The 23957-nt window shown below is 36.1% G+C and overlaps 1 pseudogene; it reads left to right on the top strand.

Annotated features, from left to right (window-relative positions):
* Positions 1–16707: 16707 nt before the first annotated feature.
* LOC123623382 overlaps positions 16708–23957 on the top strand; it is a 116779-nt pseudogene continuing 109529 nt past the window's right edge.

Here is a 23957-nt window from a genome sequence, read left to right as displayed (position 1 = left end):
AATATGTTCTGATCATGATCATTGACTTTATAATGACAAGGTTCTAGGACATCTATATATATCTGAAATTTTCAGTAACGTTATTTGGCAATCCAAGGCACAGCTGTTGACATTAATTTCATCCAGTCCCTTCTTTTTCTAACTAATCCAATTATTTCAGTATTATTACGGACCAAGGGGCCATGCTTATTTGCTTTTTGTATGACTTGATGGACTGGAATTGAGAAGAGTCAGGTTCTAACAGTTTGTTACCCTTGCTTCCCAAAGTGCGGGCCGTGTACTGGCAGCATCGATAGTACTCATGCTGGTAGCCCAGTAGCTTAGGCTGTGCCCTAGATGTACTAAATTCGAATCCTAGCTTGACAGGATCTACAGGTGAGTCTTAGGCATTTTAAAGTTTGAGAAATATTAAAATAGAGCAGTAGGCCTTAGCCCCAGCTATAAATTACAATCACCTGTGGAAATTTTAATAACTATTATGTACAGGCTTTACTTCTGACCATTTAGATGGAATTCTCTGGATGGGGCCTGGCCATCAGATCTTTTTTTAAAAAAAAAATCACACTTTGTGATTCTAATGCACAGCCAAGGCTGAAAGCCACTGCACATAAACAAATGGCTTTAGTTATTAAATATTTATTGTAGCTCTGTTACATGCCAGTCACTGCTAAGAGGGAGGCCATCATGGAGCCTGCAGTCTAATAAAGCCTAACTTATTAAAAGCAGCAACAACAACAACAACAAATTGAAATACTTAATGACTTTATATCATTATAAGTGCTAAATAAACCTAGAGAAGCACTTTGCTTATGATTAAGAAAGTCATTACTTCGTATGTAGTGAAAATTGAGGGTGAGGCAGAAGGATTTTGGCAATTTTGCAAGACTTTAACTCTGGGGAAGTAACATGGCAAAGTGCCCAGTAGGACTGCCCCACCCAAGGGCCTCCATGTCAGGGTGCTGAAGGTGTTTTACACTCTAGTGAGGGGTTGCATGCACCTAGGGGGTGTTGGAGGGAACTTTTCCTAATTTATCTTTCTGGAAGTTGTATCTTCTAATTTTTTCAGCCCAGAGGCGAGCATTACTTTCTAATTTGCACTGAAACATTGTATGGGTTTGCAGTAGCCCTGCCTTCAACATTCTCTGGCCCTCAACTACCCCATTTCTCTTGTTGGGCCCTGGGCATCATAGCTGTAGTATGATGCTGGGGTAAAAGGTTGCACAGGATGAGGGTGAGCAGGACTTTCTATAGAACCTTCAACACCTTGTCAAAGTTTTGGATTTATCCTAAGGGCAGAAGAAAACCATTGATCCTCCATTTACATTCCAATTACACTCTGATTTACATTCTTAAACACCAGAGGAACCTGTTGGGATTGAATTAGAGTGGTAGATTGAATGGCTGTAGAATTTATTAGGAGTCAGTTACAATAATTCAAGTGAGACGTGATGGTATCTTGGCCTATAGTAGTCATAGGAGAAATATTAATAGTATGGATTTGAAACACAGTTTTAAACAGGGTGAGGTCTTATCCAAACAAAAAATCCTCGTTGAGATCCATCATTCTCTGATACTAGTGAAATCTGAGGAGAGAACTATGAATTCAAAATTCAGAAGAAATAAAAATCTGAAAATAGTTTTGGCCTCACTGGAAAGTATATACTGGAAATGTACTTAATATATATTAATTCCTATTTTTCCCTTCCTCAGGATATAATGCCACATGTGACAAGCTTTTTTTATTTTTTTAAATCGTTACTTGAATCAGTACTTCCAGACTTTTCTTAGAAAACTATATATGGATAAGAGAGGAAGAAAATGTAAGATACGCCTCATTCCTTGGCTGGCCTGGGGCACTCAGTAAGGGGAAACGGGTGAGATGAGGTTGGACGGATTTTATAGACCTTGAACGCCTTGCTAAGGATCCCTGGGAACCTGTTGTATAATTTGGGGGAAGAGGGAGCCCATAATCTGCATGTTATTGAAGCAGAAGCAGCTCATGAAATACAGAAGGACCCACACTAGGGGGTCTCTATTTCTGGAGGTAATAGAATGCCAGTTTTTAGTTTCCCTTTTTTTATATTTTATTTTATATACAAAGAGCTAGCATGGTTTCATTCAGTGAGTGGGCACCTTGGATAATCCGTTCAAGGTAGATCTCTTAGTCCAGCTTAATGAAACCAGCGTCCTTTGCGTGCTGATGGAAACCCGGGCGGCACATATCGAGGCCGTATTTCCGGATCAGACAGGGTCTCCATCTGTCCCCCAGGCTGGAGTGCAGTGGCATAGTCACATCTCGCTGCAGCCTTGAACTCCTGGGTTCAAACAATCCTCCTGCCTCAGCCTCTCCAGCAGCTGAGACTACAGGTGCATACCACCAGTCCCAGCTATTTTTTTTTTATTTTTTCTAGAGAAGAGGGCTTCACTATGTTGCCCAGGCTGTACTTAAACTCGTGGCTTCAGGTGATCCCCCTGCTTCAGCCTCCCCAGTAACTGGGACTACAGGCGTGCACCACCACACTGGACAATTTTTTGTAGAGACGGAGTCTCGCTGTGTTACTGCGGCCATGCCAAGGAAGTTTTCATGACCTCATCCATGTTCTCTTTTTCTCTTCATCCACAACCACACAAGCATCAGTAGCAACTTGACATCCACCTTTTCCTTTTGCTTCACTTAGTTTTTAGGTTCCTCACACTCCACGTAAATAATTTTCTAATAAAACATAAAAGTTGCTTGTCTCAACGAAGGACTTTGTTTTTCAAAATTAAAGTAGAACATGTACAGTGAATTAAATCATGACTGAGCATTTTCTGTCATTTCTACATTTCTTTGTTCCTCAAGTTCCAAAGAAAAATCTAATTGGATATTTACTCCCCATTTAATATTTCTTTTCTTCTTAATCTCTTGGGAAGTGAACTGGATTCTATTGTAAACATGATAGTTATTGTGATAATAAGAAATTTTAAAGGAAATCTCTGTGGTTTTAACCCATAGTATAAGCTGGTGTTATAACATTCTATATTAAAAATCAGCATTTACACATGGAATTTAAAACTCCTGTAGGGTTATTCTGCTGGAAAGGCAAACATGATTGTTCAGGTAAAACTGAAGCATGAAGTGCGGACAATATGTTTTTCAAGTGGACATAAAAAGGCTCATTGTCAATTGCTTTGAAAGGACAGGCATGGGAAGAAAGTGAAACATTGTTCCATATCAGAGTCTAATGTTAGATTTTAAACAAGCCTTCCTGACTGCTTTTCTGTTTTCTTCAGTCTCCAATTTGGTCTATAGATTCTTAAGCCTTGTAGGTGAGAACCTGGACATCTGTAGACTTGTGAAATACTTCACATTACATTTTATCTTCAATGTGAATGAAAAGGATGGGGTAATTTCTAGCCTGGAGAAAATTTATCAAATACATATTTCTCCATAGCACATAGTGTAAAATAGGGTTAGTACATCGTTTTGGATCATTTAAAAAGCTTTATTGCCTGGATGTACTCAGAAGATATATCATAACAATTGATTTGTTGCAGCTGTCCGTCCTTCCTTCCTTTGTTTCCTTCTCTTCCCTGTTTCTCTCTTTCTCTCTCTTCCTCTTTCTTTCTTTCTTTTCTTCATAATAATACAACAGTCCTGGGTATAGTGCTTTTTATTTCTATCAAAACTCACTCCCTGAAACAAACAAAAGAAAGTAGTACATAAATAGGTAAGACTTTGGTTAATGTAGTTCTACGAGAGATATGCAAAACATTCTCTGATGTATTGACAGCAGAGAAGACAGGCTTTGAGGACACAAAGAACTGAGTTCACGTCTTTTATATCTACCATGTTTTTTTATTTTTTTAATTTTTTTTTATTTGAGCTTATTATGGGGGTACAAAAGTTCAGGTTATATATATTGCCCATGCCTCCCCATCCCCCCGAGTCTGAGCTTCAAGCGTGTCCACTCCCCAGACAGTGTGCATCGCACTCATCATGTAGGCATACACCCATCCCCTCCCCCCTCCCCCCACCTCTGTCCGATACCCAATTGGTGTCATTCCCAAATGTGCACTTAGGTGATGATCAGGGAAACCAATTTGCTGGTGAGTACATGTGGTGCTTATTTTTCCATTCTTGGGATACTTCACTTAATAGAATGGGTTCCAACTCTACCATGTTTTAATTCAGGTGATCTTGACCTTGCCAATTTCTCTTTACTCCCATTGCCTCATTTGTTCAATAAAGATATATGAACACAGGGATGCTTAAATTTCATAATATGCAGCTATTTATCTCTGTCTATATTTATATGCATGAAAAGCTTAGAAAGTGGATAAATAAACTGTGATATATCCAAACAATGAACTATTATTCAGCACTAAAGAGAAATGAGCTATCAAGCCATAAAAAGATATAGAGGAAATGTAAATGCATGTTACTAACTGAAAGAAGTCAATCTGAAAAGGCTGTGTGATTCCAACCAGATGACATTCTGGGAAAGGCAAAAGTCCAGAGACAGCAAAAAGATTAGTGATTTGCAGGGACTGGGGAGAGGAAGGGATGAATAGGCAGAGCAGAGGGTTTTTAGAACCGGGGGAAAAAACTCTGCATGACACTACCCTGGTGGATACATATCATGATACGTTTGTCCAACCCGTCAAATACAGGACACCAAGAGTGAGCCCCAATGTAAACGATGAACTTTGGATGGTAACAATGTGTGAATGTGGGCTCAGTTGCAACAAATGCACCTACAACTGTGACTCTGGTTCAGGATATTGATAGTGGGGGAGGGTGTGCATGTGTGGGAACAAGGGGTACATGGCAAACCTCTGTACTTTCCACTCAATTTTTCTGTGACCCTTAATCGCTCTACAAAAAATGAAGTTTATTACCTTTAAAAATGCTTGAAAAAGTGACTGAACACTGTAAGCATTAATAGCTGTTAGCTATTATTGTTAGTACAGACTTATAAAGTTAGTGAACAAAATGTCTGTTGAAGAATATGGCAAATAATGGAAAGATGATGTATTCTTTATTTATAGCTTTTTTTTAAGAGATAGAGAAAGGAGAGAATGGAAATGAGCAAAGAGAGAATGAGAGAGAGAGAGAAGGAAGGAGAGAGAAAAGGAGGGAGAGAGGGAGAGAAATATGCAAAATTGATTTAGCACTGCTTCTCTTCTCTGAATTTAGAAAATGCCTCAACTTGGGATCCTTTTATGCGAGTAGTAATGTGGGTAACATTTGGTTGAGTAACTTGCCTTCATCTGCAGTGACAGGTCCAAACCATTTACTTTCTGAAACTATGACCTAAATTTAAAGTCTGGAGTCTCTGACTCTGTGTGTCTAAGTTTTGTCATTGCTGCTGATGTTTGGATGTGGCATCCCTCTATTTCTGTCTGATTTCCATGGACCTCTCTTAATTGCCTTGTCCTCTAGTGTGGCCTTACATCTTTAGAGTAAATCTTTCAAATGTTAATGTCATGAGAAAGGTCAGGTACTGAGCACTAATAGGTAATTGGTCCTCTGGGCAGGTTTAGTCTACCGTAAAGGGAATGATGGAAGAAAAATCCTCTCATTGAGCTCCATGGACAAACTGGGGGCAATGGATGGAAGAGATTTCTTCTTATTATCTACATGTTTTAGAAATTTTCTGAAATATGGCAAATCTAAAGTACTTCCACGAATGTTAAAAATCATTTACTTTCAAAGTGGTCTTGGGACAGCAATACAGTTTTAAAATTTAAACAAATCTTTTTCTCTCTTAAATTTCTTAATGTGTTTTTACTACCATTCTTATCTGAAATAAAATGCCAACAATCAGATCAAATATTTATTAAGTGATTACTGTGTGCAAAGTTTTGTGCTTTGTACTATCTCGCCTGTGTAGAGACATAGGAAGTAACTACCATAATCATCCCCATTTTACAGATGTGGAAAGTGAATCACAGAGGTAAAATAACTTACCTGAATCCACTCAATAATTATATAATTATATGGTGGTACTAGGATGCAGATCCCAACTCTGTCTAACTCCAAAGAGAGCTTCTTAATTATGCTGCCACTCTTCCCTACTGGAGACTTTGAAGAAATTGTTGTAAATTCTATAAGAGAATAATAAGAAGGACTACTAAAGATTTAAGTTTTCAAGGAGAAGAGTAACTCTAGACAGCAACATTTCCTTTGCTGAACAACCAGGAAGTTCAAAAGTACCTTGTTAATAGGTCCCATGTAATATCATTGGTTGACATGATATTGACTTGCTTTTTATCATATTTGAGCTCCAACTGAGAGTTTTGAAATGTTGAAATAACATCACCGTATGGATAATTACTGGATGTGCTATTTTTGCAACTGTTTTGAAGAGAAATAATTAGATGCAGTCTACAACTTACTTGTTTTATCTGTCTTTGATCTTGCTCTAAAGGTCTTATAAAAAATTAAATGAAATTGCACTGTTAAAAAAGCCACAGAATAGATCATAAGTTTTTACAAATAAACATTCAGAGGAGTGCCTTTGAACTACATCCTTCAATTAAAGGAAATAATCATTGCATTATATCGTAGTGCTTAAGAATGTGGGAACTTACACCAGATTGGCTCTCCTTTTATCAATGCTCTTTGTAAGGTAATTTTTTTGCCCTTCCTATGAAGAGGTGGAGTCTATTTCTCCATGCGTTGAATCTGAGCTGACCGTGGGATTGGTTTTGGGCAACAGAACGTGTCAGAAGGAAAGTTGTGACACTGTGGTCTTGCATGGTTCCTCTTGCTCTTTTTGTACCCTACCACTGCAGCCATGGGAACAAGCCTGGGCTAGCCTCTAAAGGCTGAGACACCATGCGGAGCAGAGAAGAGCCATCCTAAGGGAACTGTTTTAAACCAGCTAGTCCCCAGCTGGCATAGCAACTGACCACCAATGCATGAGGGATCCCAGCCAAAATTAACCAAGCTTGATCAAAAGAATCGTTCAGCTAAGTGTGGCCCAAATGACCAACTCACAGATTCATGCACTAAATAAATGGCTGTTATTTTATGTCATTAAAATTTGTTTTGTGTAGTGGGTAGTTGTTACTTAGCAAAGTGGATACATCTGGGTTCAAATCCCAATTCCAGCACTTACTACTTGTGTGACCATGAGCAAGTTAATTAACCTTCCAATGGCAGATTTCTCATCTGTAAAATGGGGTTGATGAGGTGATGATTAATGCTGTTGTCAGATATTTGCAGCTCTTTTCTTTTGGGTGTGTAGTAGATTACACCATCCCCCGGGCTCCTTGAAATTAGATGTGACTAGATTTTTCCCATTGAAAGTACTTGTAAAATTCAAAATATTTCTTCCTCCCACAGTGTTCCAGGTGGAGGAAAGTTCATCATCTTTTGTCCTTAAGCAAGGAGAACATGCTTCTGGAAACCCCTCCGATCCACAGTGGATGCTGAAATTTTGTGGCTGTTTGTTACCATGTTAATTCTAGCCTATACTGATTGGTACAAAAATTAATAGTACTCTCTTCATAAGGTTGTTGTATGACTATATATGTATAAACCTCTAAGCACAATGCCTGGCACATCTAATGTATTTCATATTAAGGAATATTATTACTGACTTACCAAATTTAAAAAAACATCCTTGGGAGATAGGATGTAGAGGTTTCTTTTTAAAAAGTAATTAGCCTCTTAATTGATATTCATGCACCATTTTAATATCATCCTACAATAAATCAGGGCTTAAAACTTTGTTTATCTGTTCACTGTACCAAGAAAATGCAGTATAATTGGAGCTTAATATTATTTGCCTCATCTTCAACTCTATAAACTTAATACAATATTAGTTCTTCCATTTTTTTAACTACAAAATAATTTTAAAATTATCTTAGGGAGTTGAGGATTATGATTAATATATATTTATAATATTTTCCCAGTGTTTGTTTTAGTTTATTTTTTAATTTATCATTGTCACCCTGCTGTAGCACTCCAGGAAGATCTGAGTATGAAGGTGAACATTTACTGCGTATTTGTATAACTATTTGAGAAGACAAGCTGTTAACAGGCTACCTCGATTTATGCAAGGGTCTAGTATGCATGCCGTTTGAAGCATCATCCTCTAATGTCTGACTTGGGAAAGACAGGTGTGCCCTGTGTATCCATGTGTTGGTGAGTTGTGATTACAAGGAGGCAGATTGTAGTTCAGTAAGGGAAAGAAGGGTCTAAATAATATAATTCTGTGATGGTAGAGAAAAGGGAACCTTAGACTAATGTTCTCCACTGGGGAGAAATTTTGCCGCTAGGAGGCATTTGGCAATGTTTGGTGATATTTGACTGTTACTACTCAGTGCTAGGTGTTGCTGTCAGCATCCAGTGAGTGGAAGCCAGGGCTGCTGCTCAGCATCCTCCAAGGCACAGGGATTATCTGGTCCAAGATGTCGACAGTGCTGCCCTTAGAAACCATGGGCTGGAGGCTAGAACTTGACCCTGAATGTTGTCAAGTGGAGGCTGTCAGAAATGCTAGCTGATTCTTGCATATAAAGTGCCTTTCAATACATGAACAACAACAGCAGCCGTGATGTGTTAATTGCTGGGTGTTTATTACGTTATAGTCAGTATCAATTATGTCATTTCATCCTCATGAACATACTAGTATTCTCTAATTCTTTCATTTTATGAATTTTCACGATTACTGGGATTAGATAGAAAGCCAGCAGTTTGCAAAACAAGACAAAATGAAAAGCCAGATATCATGGAAGTAGGGGTTTCTGTGGCTTTCTGTGCATCTCCTTTGTTTTGGTGATCTTCTCTGGCAGTCCAATCATTGTCCTTTTCCCCAATAGTGCAAGGGGCAGACACAGAAGGACAGCAGCTGGAGAAGCTGTAGCCCAAGGAGATATTTTCTAACATTGGCATTCTTGAATTCTTGACCTCACACCTTAGGGCAGAGGGAACTGGACAAGACTTGATGAAAGTTCTCTATAGTTTTTATGTAGCTGGTGTGTAACTGATGGGTTCACACAGCCAGTTTGTCCCGGAATGGGATGCTCAGGCCACTTTTCCATTCGTTACATAGTCAGACAAATGATCCTGTCCTCGTGTCCTCTGAACCTTTTAGGGAGGTTAGACGTGTCAGGCTCTAAACTGGTTGGTCTTCTTTTTTTACTCTGTTTCCAACTGGGTGCCACAAAACATGGAAAGAAATAAAGAGATGGGGGGAGAGTTGCCGGGGGAGGAGATCAGAATTCAACCTGAAGAACAAAGGAGAAACATAAAAGGATAGATCAGTTTAACACACACTTACTAAGCATCTACTGCATATCATTTCTATGTTAGGTGCTTGGGGTGAGTACAAAAAAGAACACGGTGTAGTCTTGTCCCCAGGAATGTAGTCAAATTGGTACCTTATTTGCATGGGTGGCAGACATGTCATTACACGTTAGTTCTTTCATTCAACAGACATTTATTGAGTTCCCACTATATGAAAGCATAGCGCTAAGCACCGAAATACCGCCTAGAATAAGGCAGACATGGCCACACAAAACTTATAACATGCCATAGGTAAAGTGAGAGAGGTAAAGCCTGGGTGTTAGAGAAGCACAATGATAAAACTTCGATCTAGTCTGAGGGTGAAGTACAGGGTAGTGAGGGCAGGATGGGGCAGGCTGCTGGGGACAGATGCTGACCAAGAATCTTGTACATTAAGAAACAGCCTGGTGAAGAAGACATGGAATAGAATTTCAGGCAGAAGAACTGGAATAAACAAAGCATGGATGTGTGAAATGACATGGTGCCCCCTGGGGGAGCTACTATGAGTTTAGGAATTGTATTGATAGAACTCAAAAGTGGAAGTGAGAGAAAGAGAGAAACTGTAAAGCTAAGAAGAGGCCAATTTTTTTCCTGTATGTTAGGATAGTTAGATACAAATAGAAGGAAAGAAGAGAAGGAAGGAAAGAATGAAGGGAGGAAGGATGGATAGATGGTGTGGCTCAGTCATAATGCGGGGAAAGGTGACAAGTTTGAGTTATGTGAATCATACTATTGAGACTCATACTATTGAGTCTATCGAGTACTGGATGGAAGCGCGGTTATTAAGACTGGAAAGAGACAGAATTTCTAGAAGTACTAAGGAGTAAAATTTGGAGCTTTTTGTGGTTATTTAGATTTGTGGGGATGAGGCACAATTGAACTTTTCTCCCTTCCTTTCTTTTTTGCAGTACAACTTTTCTTTTTCTTTATTTCCCATTTCAAACTTTAAAGTAAAATAAATTACGGGCATTATAAGAGTCAAAAGTACTCTTGTACTTTTCCCCAACCCCTCTTAGATTTATACGTATATTATGCAAACCTCCTAAGCAGCTTTGGGTCAGGAGCTCTAATGCATAGCTATTTCAATGGAATCATAAAGCAACAAACAGTTCCTTTTACAAATAGTGATGTTCAATGTACACTGAAATTAATAAATCCACATCTGTGATAGGAATTTTCCACATTTGAGTTTCTGACTTTAAGAAAGTGCTTCAACAATGAGAAAGTTTCTCCTAGAGCGTGTGCAGTATATTCCATTTTAGTGAAACATAAGTCTTATGGCAAATCAGGCATGTCAGAAAATTTTCCTGTAGGTAATGGAAATAAAACTAGTCATCATTTTGAAATACATCAAACATTAACACATACAAAGAGTAGAAAAGACAGGTATAATAAAATGGCCAGCATACATTAACCTATTGAACACGGCCCATGATAATTAGGTATTTTCATGAGGATAAATTTTTGGCAATTTTAGCAGTCAAGTTGAGCCCAGTTGTAGCAGGACTATTTTTGACATTTAGTAAACAGCAGGCATTTTTATAATGGTAAATCATTCTAAAATATAAAATGGCAACAATTAAGGCACAGAATATTTTATTTTATTTTATTTTTTTTTTTAGTTTTCAGCAGTGGTACTAAGCCTGCAATAACTTAAGGACCATTCCAAATAACACAAAGTTATATTTCTTGCAAAGGCAAACTAAGAATTTTTATAAACTTGATGAAACAAAAATGTTGAGAAGATCAAAAGATTTTCTGAGGCTTCTCTAATTTATTTTCACTTTTCTGGTTGTTTGGGATGGTTTTGAGAAGAATACCTATAAATACCATAGAAAGCTTATAAAACATAGGCTATGTATAGGCACACTATATATACGTTACTTCTTCAGCATCTTAAGTGCTTTGGACTCAATTTTTGCTAGTGCTCTTTTCTAATTGAGATACACACACACACACACACATATACATATATATATATAGAGAGAGAGAGAGAGAGAGAGAGAGAGACAGAGAGAGAGAAAGGGTGGGGGAGGAGAGAGCACCAGGATTATCATTGTTTTGGGTCTACACATCTATAACAGATCATTTTAGTTATAAACAATGTTATATCATTCTGATTATAATGTCTAATCATTTAGCTCTTCCCAGACATTAACTAGGGAGTGACTTAGTAGCCTACTAGTAATGTTATTGCAATTCAGCTTTTGAAATTTCAAAAACCTCTAAGATTAATCCTTTGTCTCATAATTCATAAATCTGTTTCATCTGGTGAATATCATTCATTCATTCATTCCATAACATTTATTGAGCATATCTAATGTGCCATCATATACATCTTTATTATTGATATGAAACCAATGTAGAAAATTTAAGATTTTATGAAGGCTATATTTTGGGATTTGCCAAGGTAAAAATAAGCAGGTAATAAACAACAAAGTCACTTTGATTTTCACTGGCCCAGTACTGTGCTAAGCACTGAGAAAGATCAAAAATATTTATAAAACATGAGCCGTGTCCTCATGGAACTGAGGATGTATTTGTGAAAGGAGACTTAACAAAAGTAGTAACTAGATCACAATGTCATATAGTATTTAAATGCATCTTGACTATTAAGTGTCAAGAGAGAAGGCAGATTTGTGTGAAAGGATTGCATCCCACTCATAGCTGCTTTTGTGCTTATTTCTGCACAATAGTTGGATTCCTGGAATTTCCTGACAATATCGTCCCCCAATACTAGACCTATCTTCTTTCATGGCAACTGGCTGCTGCTAATTAAGCGATGGATCCTTTAGACTAAGCATATGCTTCTCAGGTTACCACAGTCTCCACCACTCCCTATTGTCCTGCCAATAGTGAGGCTGAGCAGCAGTGGCTATTGATCATACTGACTGTGCTGCTACTTCTCTTATATAGAGCAAAATGTTTCCTCTATTCTCATCTCAAAAAAGTAAGAGGGAACTTATGTAACTCACAGAGCCTTGCGTTTTAGATTAAAATGAGAAATAGTTTCTATGGAGAAATTAAAGAATAATACCACATGCTTATCATACAGAAGTATGATTTTACCAAATTATGTTGCTCATTTCACTGTTATATGTTTTGTCCATAAGAAAATTTGGTTTTACAACTGTTGAGGTAGGAAAAAATCCTGGAATTTCAAATAGTTGGAGAAATCTTATGGGTAGAATGTAAGCTAAGCATGACCTTGATGATTGACGTAGTCAGGCTGTATAGAACAACAGAGACATATTAAAGAAAGGGATTCAACATGTGAAGAGGCTTGGCAATGAAGCAAGTAGTGAAGTGTGCTTGGTGTTTGAAGAAAGACTCATGTAGCATGGATAGATAATTTTAATAAATCATAGCAACAACTAGAGTTGGCTCTTCAGGGTACTGTGGATAAAGGTTAGAGGGTTGTGAAGTTCATAGAGTGGACCTGGAATCTGGGATTTTAGCCATGAAGAAACCACCGTCAAGAAATCAACAGTGAAGTTATCTGATGAGCATGGCATTTACCGAAGATCACGCTTGAACAACATTGGATTGAATTAGACAGGAACCAAGATTATAATCAGGAAAACCTCATGGTCTGGAGAGTATTGGAGTAATTTAGATGTGCTGTGGTAAGTGTGGATTTGAATAGCGGTAGGAAATAGGTACAAAATGTGTCATCTGGAAGAAACATTTAAAGAATGAAGCAAAATCACAACAAGTACAGAGGCATATGCCTGGCCAATCCTCAAGTTTTTTTTTTTTTTTTTTTTTTTTTTAGCAGAAAAAAGGAGACATAAAAGCAAGCAGAGATGGAGATTTATCTATTATAAATACATAAATGTTATTTGACATTGTGAACGAGTTACTACATATGTTAAGTTTCCTTTCCCAGATAGATCCTAAGGACCATGAGGACACAGCTCATGGTTTATACATGTTTTTGATCTTTCTCTGTGCTTAGCACAGTGCTTGGCCAGTGACAATCAAAGTAGGGAAGTAGGGAAGAAAATAAGGTCAACCTGTGTCAAGGAAGCCAAGAGAAGAGTGAATTTTAAGCAAGGGAGATGTGGTCAATAGTGCAAACATATTTTAGACAGGTCAAGGGTGAAAATGCAATCAAATATATCCTTATGCATTTGAAGTCACATCTTGTGGCCAATTTCTCCTAGAGAGTAAATAACTCTCAGTGCACTGGGTAGGTTTTCTCAGAAGTGCAATAATCCTTTCAAGTTGTTGGAGCTAACTCTTTCTTCATTTTGTTAGTTATGGACCAAAAGAAGCCTATTAGCCTAAAAGGTTAATCTGCTTTAAGAGTTCTTCCCCAGCTACATTATAGAAGGCATATAGTGATGAAAGAAAGGACTTGTACAGTACAAAAAGTGCAGGGCAAATTAAGGAAGTGAGTTCATTGTGGGTTGGAATCGTCAAGGGAGATTCACTTGAAGATGTTATTAACATATTGGAATTAGATTTGGAGATGAAAACACTATGAAAGGGTTAGTATCTCATCAGCTGTGCTTTTAGTTAGTGGTGATGAAGGCAAAAAGCAAAATTTAAAACCAAAGCTATATCATTATGTTTTTGATACTTTCTCCTGGTATTGCTATTAATAAGATTTGATATTATCTACAAAAGTTGAGAGTGGTTCAGCTTTCTATTTGACTTCACTAATTATGAAATTTGATCTCCCACCAGCGTGCCTTGAATCTTCTGCTGAATTTTTTCAGCATGAAAAGGAGAAGAAATTTTATAACCTCTTAACTATCCTGTGCTTTCCAATATGGTAGTCATTGTTCACATATGGCTATTATTAATAAATTAAAACTAATTAAACCTAAATAAAATATAAAGTTAACTTTTGCACCTGAAGTAGCCACCTTTAAAGTATTCAATAACTACACGTGGCTACTGTATTGAACAGAAGAGGATGATATTGGACTTACGAACATTTCCATTATCAGAGAAAGTTCTGTTGGACAGCACAGAGAAACACACAATATGCTGTAGTAGCTTCCCTGTGTTTGAAGATGGTTAATTTTGCTTGTAAGAATGGGATATAGGAATCATTTATGTGTTGGGACTCTAGCTGGTTTATTTAATCATTGGTTTATTTATCAATTCAATAAATATACGCTGAGAGCTCACTCTACACAAGGCATTATGCCTGGCTTCGGGGATATAATAGTTATTACAAACCAGATACAACCAGGTCATTTAGAGAGCTTCTGGTGTAATGGGAGAGACACATTTTAATAATATTATCACCAAACACATGTGAAATTACAATTGTGATATAAAAGGAAGTATATGGTTCTATGAGACTATGGCTATTAGCCCTAAACAGTATGGACTCCTTCTTTGTAGATGTGAGATAAAAATCTGAGGATCAAATGGGACTTTCCTAGGCAAGAGAGAATAATATGCCAGAAGGACTGGAGAGGTAGGAAAGAGACCGTTTTAAGCAGAAAAAAACAAAATGTATAAAATCTCTATAGAAAGAGAGAGCAAGGTACATTCAATGGGCTGAAAGAGGGCTCTGCCTGGTTACTATTTTGACTTTAAATTTAATCCTATAAAAGTTGGTCTCAGTAGTACAAATAGAGTTTAAATTGGACATCCCATTCAGTTGAGTAAGCAGTGTTTGCTTTTCAAGTAAAAATTAAAATACTGAATATTATAACTTTATATTTTCCTAAAATAGCATTGAGTACTGAAGTTCCAGCAGTAGCTGATGGGTAAACAAGGCAGTGTGTGTTGTAGATCCATAAATTATTTGAAGAAACAGACATTCCTCGGCAATTAAATATTAGTCACTTTCTCTCCTAAGGGTTTTTCTCATTGTGTTCACCTCTTCACCATCTTGGCCCAAATCAGTCTTCCTGCAAAAGATAATCCAGTTTCAAGTCCTGTAAAATTACTATGCTCATCAATGAGGAAATAACCCACGTGGAACACGCTCTGGAGTGGAAAAACACATTTATACTAATATTACAAAAGCTGCACTGTGAAATTAGGGTATAATACTAGAATTACTGTGGTTAACCTCCTATTTTTCCTAGTAGAAAGTCACGAAGACATAGTGTGCTACAAACCCGGCGACACAGCGTTTCCATGGTTGCTCAGGCAAATAAAATGCAGCTCTTGGTAAAAGAGTAAAGGTGACATTGGGACTTGTTCAAAGCAAAAGCAAAATTGTATTGCACCAATTGCTCACAAAACATCCTTTTAAAGAACAAAGAGGTTTTCAGATGCTCAGTCATTGTGATTAAATTAACATGACACTGTGGGATCCTTTTTGGGACATGCAATGGACCCTGTGTGGTGATAGAAAAACACAGTTGGCATGATACATTTTAAGACTGTATTGAGTCTCAAGGAATAGAGCAAAAGCAACTTTTTCATGTTGTTATTGGAGTAACTTGATATTTTACTTTGGAAATTCTTGGTGCCAGAATTGTAATATGCTCAAAAAGAATCTCAGACTTAGAGGGCACCTCGTCTTTGCCAACTCTCCCCTCCACTTCTTGATTCACTCTTAAACAGCATCACCAAGTAGCTGGTCTCTATTAGAAAATTATATTCCCACCATCAGTGGTGTCACTATTTGGACTATTTACAAATAAATTAGTAAATAAGTAGACTACATATATGCAGTCTATAACTCTATTACACAGGGAAATGTGCAAAATATATCTTTTCTTCATGGATACAATATTTTATATAAATGCATAAATATTATTATATCACATTCTAGAGTGTTCTTTCTCACACACACACACTTTCCTTTTGGTTTATTCTCTGATTCCCATACCCTCTCTCTATTCCCGTATCAGCCATGTCAAATGGGAAACCATGCCAACAATTTAGTATATATCATCCTGATTTAATTGCACACTGCTACGGTTTGAATGTTTGTGTGCACTCCAAAATGTATGTTAAAATCTAACCCTTAATGCAACAGTATGAAGAGGTGGGGCCTTTAGGAGTTGACTAGGTCATGAAGGTTCCTCCTTCAAAAATGAGATTAAGGCCCTCGTAAAAGAGGTTCCTCATCCCTTCCACCTTCTGCCATGTGAAGATGCAGCAAGAAGGCTATCACCAAACACCACATGCTGGACCCTTGATCTTAAGAGTTCTCAGCCTCTAGAACTGTGAGAGATAAATTTCTATTGCTTATATATTACTTAGCCTTTGGTATTTTGTTATAATAGCACAAATGGACTAAGGCCCACACGTGCTCAATTTAATGGTATTCAAACATTTCGATATATACATACAAGTATGTGTATATATGTGTGTATTTTTGTGTATATCTGTGTGTACATGTATTGGTTACTCTTTTATAAAAATGACATTAAATTATACACAATTTTTTGCATCTTGATTTTGTAGTCGGAAAGTGTTCTCTCTTGTGACTTCCTTTTATTGACCCTATGCGGTAACAAGAAAAAAGTCTAATCTCTGTTTCAAATGACAGTGTTTATTGTCCATGAAAACGAAGAACCTTGTTTCGTGTATACCAATATGGGAGATTAGATAGTCTTATAATCTCCTGTTGGCATAGTACACCAAAAGACACTAGATAAGATTTTGTAAAAAATGTATCCTTTTCCACGCATAAACTGACAATAAAGTAAAGGGACTACTCAGAGGCCAGAAATAACAAGAAAACAGAGTAAAAGAGCACAGGAGGAAGAGTCGTGTGTTTCTGTGTGACTTTATCTTGGGTTTCAATGGTTCACAGTCGCAGATGATACCGAGACAGTCTTGTGCCTGAGTAGGGGAAAGTTTGTGCCACAGACCTGGACAGAAAGCCAGGTCCTTAGGAGGGCGACGTGCTCAGAGAGTAAACTAGGAAAAAGTCTTGTGCCTCAGCAGATTACGAGGATGTGTGCCTATCTTCACAATGTCTTCTCTGCCAATTCCTAAAGAAAAGTCAGGCAGCATGTACATTTCAGGATATGTATATTATTTGTGTAAACCCAAGCAAAAATTTAACTTTTAGTAGTTAAGAATTAAGAGTCAGGAACACCTGACAGAAACAAACACAAATTGTTTCTAAAAGAATGCACCATTCACCCAAATTGCTAAGGGATTTTCACAGGTAGAATTCCAACAAATGTGAGCTCACAAAGAAAGAGGTAAATAAATAACAAAGAATTAAACCATTCTGAAAATCAGCAGAAATAATTGGATCAGTCAGATAGAAAGTATAGCTGGTAGAATGTTCAATACAGAATATAAAATAAGTGTGTTTAGTCTTTTTAAAGAAGTGAATGATGATATCTAAAAAGTAAATGTTATGCTATGAAAAATGACCAGGAATTTTTGACGAGGGAAGGAAAGAAGGAAGGAAGGAAGGAAAAAAGGAAGGAAGGAAGGAAGGAAGGGAGGAAGGAAAAAAGGAAGGAAGGAAGGAAGGGAATTAAAATATAATAAAACACAAAACTCAATGGATATTTTTCAGGCTAAACACAGTTGGAGAAAGAATTTGTAAACCAGAATTTAGATCTGAATTACCAAAGATGGATTTTAGAGATACAAAAAGATAAAACATGAAATGGAGGTTGAGACCTAGAGGACAGACTAACAGGTTCCAAGATAGGTCACTTGAAGTTTCAGAAGGAAGTAATGGTGGTAAAGCAATAATCAAAGGGAAATTGTCAAGAATATCAAGATTAGATGAAAGACATCAATTCTAAAATTTCCAAAGTTCCAAAATATTAAGGAGGATAAATAAAAATAACTCCATAACTAGACAAACAAAAGTGAAATTGCAGAAAACTAAAGACCAAAAAAAAAAGTTTTAAGGAGTCCTGTTAAAAGAGACAGATAACTTTTAAAAACTAAAATTAACTGAAAATTTGCTTTTTAAAAGCAAAATTGAAAAGGAGATAGTGGAATAATGTCAAAGTGCAGAGAGAAAAATAACTATAATTTTGTCTATAATTACATATCCAGTGAAAGCCTCCATTAAGAACTAGTGCAAAATAAAAACATTTTCAGATAAAAAATAACCAAAAATGTCTACTCCCAATAGATTCTCACTGAAAGAACTTTTAAACCATACATTTCAGGAGGAAGGGAATTATTCAGAAGCAAGAGGTGAGGTACGTAAAAGAACGCAAAGTAAAGAAAATGGGAAATGTCTGAATTAATATAAGCAAATATTGATTACATAAAACAAGAATCATAATGCCAATTTCAGGGGTTTGAATATTTAAGATTGCACTAAATTTTTAGAAATTAATTAGAACTGAATAATAATGAAAATATATCAAAATTTGTGATGTAACTAAAGCAGTATTTAGATAAAAAGTGCTGTTTTACTGCTTATATTAACAAAGAATCCTGGCACTCCAGGAGCCCGAGGCGGGTGGATGGTTTGAGCTCAGGAGTTCGAGACCAGCCTGAGCAAGAGTGAGATCCCATCTCTACTAAAAATAGAAAGAAATTATTTGGACAACTGAAATATATACAAAAAATTAGCCGGGCATGGTGGCACATGCCTGTAGTCCCAGCTACTCGGGAGGCTGAGGCAGAAGGATCACTTGAGTCCAAGAGTTTGAGGTTGCTGTGAGCTAGGCTGACGCCACGGCACTCTAGCCTGGGCAACAAGGCTGTCTCAAAAAAATATTAAAAATTAATAAAATAAAAATTAAAAAATAACAAAGAAAATACTCCAATTAATGAATCAGATATTCATCTTAATAGAAAAATGAACAATCCCAGTATAATCTTAAAGAGTAGAAATTAATGAGAAATATAATGGAAGGCAATATAAGAAAGAAATGTGATGCCAAAAGTTGTTCTTTGAAGTGTTTAATGCAATTAACGAACTTTGTGTGATATTAACCAAGAATGAAAGAAAGGCAGCAGAAATAAATATCTAGAATACAGAGAAAGTCCTATGTGTATAGATGCATCAATAATTAAATGATAAATATAAGATAATAATATATTATGAAATCCTTATGTTGGAGAACAATTGTTCACAGATCTCTCACATTTTTACACATCTTGCAGGTGCGTAAGAGTTCTTGTTCTAAACTATATTTTTTAGAGCAGTTTTAGCTTTACAGAAAAATTGAGCAAATTGTACAGAAACTACCCACATACTCTCACTCCTACATGATTTTCCCTATTATTAACATCCTGCATTAAAGTGATACATTTCTCACAATCAATAAACCAATATTTATACATTATAATTAATTAACATCCACAGTTTGCATTAAGTTGCACTCTTTGTGATGTACAGTTCTACAGGTTTAGAAAAACGCATGCTGTGTAACATACAGAATAGTTTCACTGTCCTGTTTCCTGTACTTCCCCAATTCATCTTCACCCTCCATCTGAGAACTACTAACCTTTTTACTATTTCTACAGTTTTGCCTTTTCTAGAATGTCGTATAGTTGGAATCATACAGACTGGCTTCTTTCACTTCACAATTATGTATTTAAAGTTCCTACAGGTCTTTTCATGGCTTGGTAGTTTATTCATTTTGTGGCTGAATAATGTTCCATTGTGTGGATTTACCACTGTTTATCCATTCACCTTTTGAAGGACATCTTGTTTGCTTCCAGTTTGGAGCAATTATGGATAAAGCACTATAGACATTCATATTCATATTGTGTGGACATAGATTTTCAACTAACTGGGTAAATACCGAGGAACACAATTGCTAGATCATATGTGAAGAATACATTTAACTTTGTAAGGAGTTGACGAACTGTCTTCCAAGTTACTGTACCATTTTGTATTCTCACCAGCAATGAATGAGAATATCTGTTGCTTCCCATTCTTGCCAGCATTTGGTATTATCACTATTTATTTCTATTTTAGCCATTCTGATAGGTGTGTACTGAAATCTCATTGTGGTTTTAATTTGCATTTTTCCAATGGTAAAGGATATTGAACATATTTTTAAGTGCTTATTTGCCATCTCTACATCATTTTCAGTGAAATGTCTGTTCATGTCTTTTGCCCATTTTCTAATTGGATTGTTGGTTTTTTTGATGTTGAGTTTTAAGAATTCTTTATGTATTGTAGATATTAGTCCTGTGTCAAATATGGTTTTCTGCTGTGTTATCTTGTACCAGTTTTATAGTTTTGCATTTAGGTCTGTGATCCATTCTGAGTTAATTTTTGTCAGAGTTGGAAGGTCTGTGTCTAGATTTGTTTTGTTTTGTTTTGTTTGCCTATAGATTTCCAATTGTTCCAGCACCATCTGTTGAAAAGACTACCTTTACTTCATTTAATTGCCTTTGCTCTTTTGGCAAAAATCAGTTAACTATATTTGTGTGGGTCTTTTTCTGAGCTTTCTGCTCTATTCCATTGACCTATTTGTCTATTATTTCACCAATACTACACTGTCTTGACTATTAAAGCTTTATAGTAAGTTTTAAAGTTTGGTCATTTCAGTTCTCCCACTTTGTTCTTATATTGGCTATTCTGGGTCTTTTGCCTTTCCATATGAACTTTAGAATCAGTCTGTCAATTTCAACAAAATCACTTGCTAGGAGTTTGAATGGGATCAAGTTGAATCTATAAAGGATGTTGGAAAGAATTGGCATCCTAACACTATTGAGTCATCCTATCTATAAATATAAAATATAGCTCCATAATCTTAGCTGTTTAATATTTTATCAGAGTTTTGTACTTTACATAGATATTATACATATTTTGCTAGATTTATACCTAAGTATTTTATTTTGGGGGTGCTAGTGTAAATGGTATTGTGTTTTTTAATTTCAAATTCCAATTGCTTTTGCTAGTATATAGTATATAGTAAAACCACATTTTGGATGATGGTTTGCCCCATAGCCTCAATTCTCTGATAGATCCAGAACAGTCATTGATATTTAGCCTGATCAGCTTTTTGCTTGTTGTGAGAATGAGAGTGATGACTTTCAAGTCCTTTATGGGTATATACTTACTATAAAGAGCTGAATACCAGAATGTATTCATAACAAACTAAATTATATAGAGAGATAGCATTTCCCTCCACAGCAAAATATGTGTTTGCTTATAGCTTTGGAAGATGGAGATCATGTTTCTCTCTGAAACAAAGGTAGCATTCTTTGCTCATTATGAAAGATTTGGGTTTTTAAATTCAAGATTCCTCTTTTATATTGTAACCCACTTTCTGTACAGGTGTCTCCTAGCCCACTTATCTTTGTCCTGTGGCAACTGGGGTTTGGGGAGCTAGTACACAGATGCCGATAGTCTCACTTTTGCTATTGCTGCGAGTGATAAACTGTCTTTTGCCTCTGACTCAGCTCTCCTATATTCTGCTGGTATCCATAAAACTACAACTGGCTACGTTTTTAGCTTGGAAATTAAGTAAAATGTCCTATTCTTTTCAGTTTTTTATATATTATGTCTGTAAATTTGCAAACATTAATGAAAGGGAAACGCTATTAAAACTATAGTTAGTCATCCCTTGGTATCCACAGGGCACTGGTTCCAGCACGCCATGAGGATACCAAAACCCATGGATACTCAAAAATATATAAACATATATTTTTTTATTCATCAAATGCTTATCGAGCTCCCATTACGGACCAGGCATGTGGAATAACAACAACAGACACATGAAATCATATTTTGGATTACATATTAAACAGTACGCTCCATAGTTAAATGGAGAGGATTCAGTCATTCATTCTGTCAATATTTATTAGACCCTACTATGTACCACCAAGCATTGTGATGAATGGTGGGGATGTGCAGTTGAATGAGTCAGTTTTTCCTCTTTAGTGACTTGCAGGCTACTGAGAGGTGCACAAGTAGACAAATAAGCAAATACCAAATGACAAGTATCATACGAAGGGGTCTTTTCAAAGTGCTAGCTGTGTCACTAATTCTGCCTGGGGTCATCAGAGAGGGCTTCATGGCGGCATCTCTCATATATTTTAAATAATCTCTAAATTACTTATGATACCTAATAGAATATAAATGCTATGTAAACAGTTGTTTTACTGCATTTTTCTTTGTATCATTTTTTATTATTGTCTTGTCTTTTAAAAATATTTTTGATTAGTGGTTGGTTCAATCCATGGGTGCAGAAGCCACAGATATGGAGGGATGACTATATATTCTTATCCAGCCAAAACTTATTCAGGAAGAATTAGAAAGCATGAGTAAAATTGGATTAATACTTTAAAAATTTACTATTAAAGAAACACCAGGTTCAGGTGTTTCTTTAGGTAACTTTTACCAAATTTTGAAGGAGATAATTTTAAATTTATAAAAATTCCTTCAGAGACTAGTAAATGACACAAGACTTTCACTCTTTTTAGGAGGTTACTATAACCTTGTTAAATAAAAGCAATAAGGCAAATAATTACAATAACAAAATTTAAGTCCTAAATGAGGATGAGAAATTATCAGGAATCTCATTTTTCAGCATAGAACCAAAAATCCTTAATAACTGAATTCAACAATATATAAAGACGGCATACATCTTGACCAATTTAAATTTCATCCAGTAATACAAAGCTAATTCTGTGTTATATAATTCACCACATTCCATGATGAAAAACAAATAAGATAACTCTATCAATAGATACTTTTAAAAATGGATGAAATTTAACAACTGATGATTAAAATATCTTTTAAAGTGAGAATATAGAAAAATATTTAGTGGAGGTATCTGCACAAAGCCTTGTTGTCAAAGAGGAAGCATAAAGCATTCCCATTAGAAATCAAGATCAAGCAAGACAAAGAAGCACATTACCAACATATACATTTAGTGTTAAATGGAGGTTGTGGGCAACACAATCAATTAAGAAAACAAATAAATTAAGAAAAACAAAATAAAATTCATATGGAACCACAAAAGCCAAATCAACTTTAAGAAAGAAGAATGAAGTTGGAGGCATAGCATTTCCTGATACCAAAATATATCACAAAGCTAAAGTACACAAAATATTATAGTACTGATATAAAGATGAACACAAGACCAATAGAATAAAATAGACAGCCCAGAAATAAAGCCACATATTTAGAGCTAACTGGTCTTCAACAAGGGTTCCAAGAAGAATTAACAATGGAGAAAGGAGAGTCTCATTAACTAATAGTGTTGGAAAAACTGGATATTCACATGCAAAGGAATAAAATTGGACCCTTATCTCATATCATACATAAAACCAACTCAAAATGGATTAATGACATAAATGTAAGAATTAAACTGTAAACCTGCTAGAAGAAAACATAAAGAAAAGGCTTCATGACATTGGTCTTGGCAATGATTTCTTAGCTCTGACACCAGAAGCACAGGCAACAAAAGCAAAAATAATCAAGTGTGACAACATCAAACTAAAAAGCTCTGCACAAAGAATCCAATTAGCAGAGTGAAAAGGCAACTTATGTAATGGCAGAAAATGCTTGCCAATCACATATCTGACAAGGGGTTAATCTCCAAAATACATAAGGAACTCTTACAGCTAAATAACAAAAAACAAAACAAAACAACAAAAAAAAAAACCTTAATAACCCAATTCAATTAAAGAATGGCCTAAAGATTTGAGTAGATATGTCTCTAAATAAGAGTTACAAATGGCCAACAGGTACATGAAACAATGTTCAACATCCATAATCATCAGAGAATTGCAAATCAAAATCACAATTGAGATATTTAATATCGCCTCACATCTGTCACAATGGCTATTAACAAAA

The sequence above is a fragment of the Lemur catta genome, chromosome 18 (genome assembly GCF_020740605.2).
Source record: "Lemur catta isolate mLemCat1 chromosome 18, mLemCat1.pri, whole genome shotgun sequence".
NCBI lineage: Eukaryota > Metazoa > Chordata > Mammalia > Primates > Lemuridae > Lemur > Lemur catta.
The sequence above is the reverse complement of the archived record's forward strand: the minus strand, read 5'-3'. Positions and strand labels throughout refer to the sequence as shown.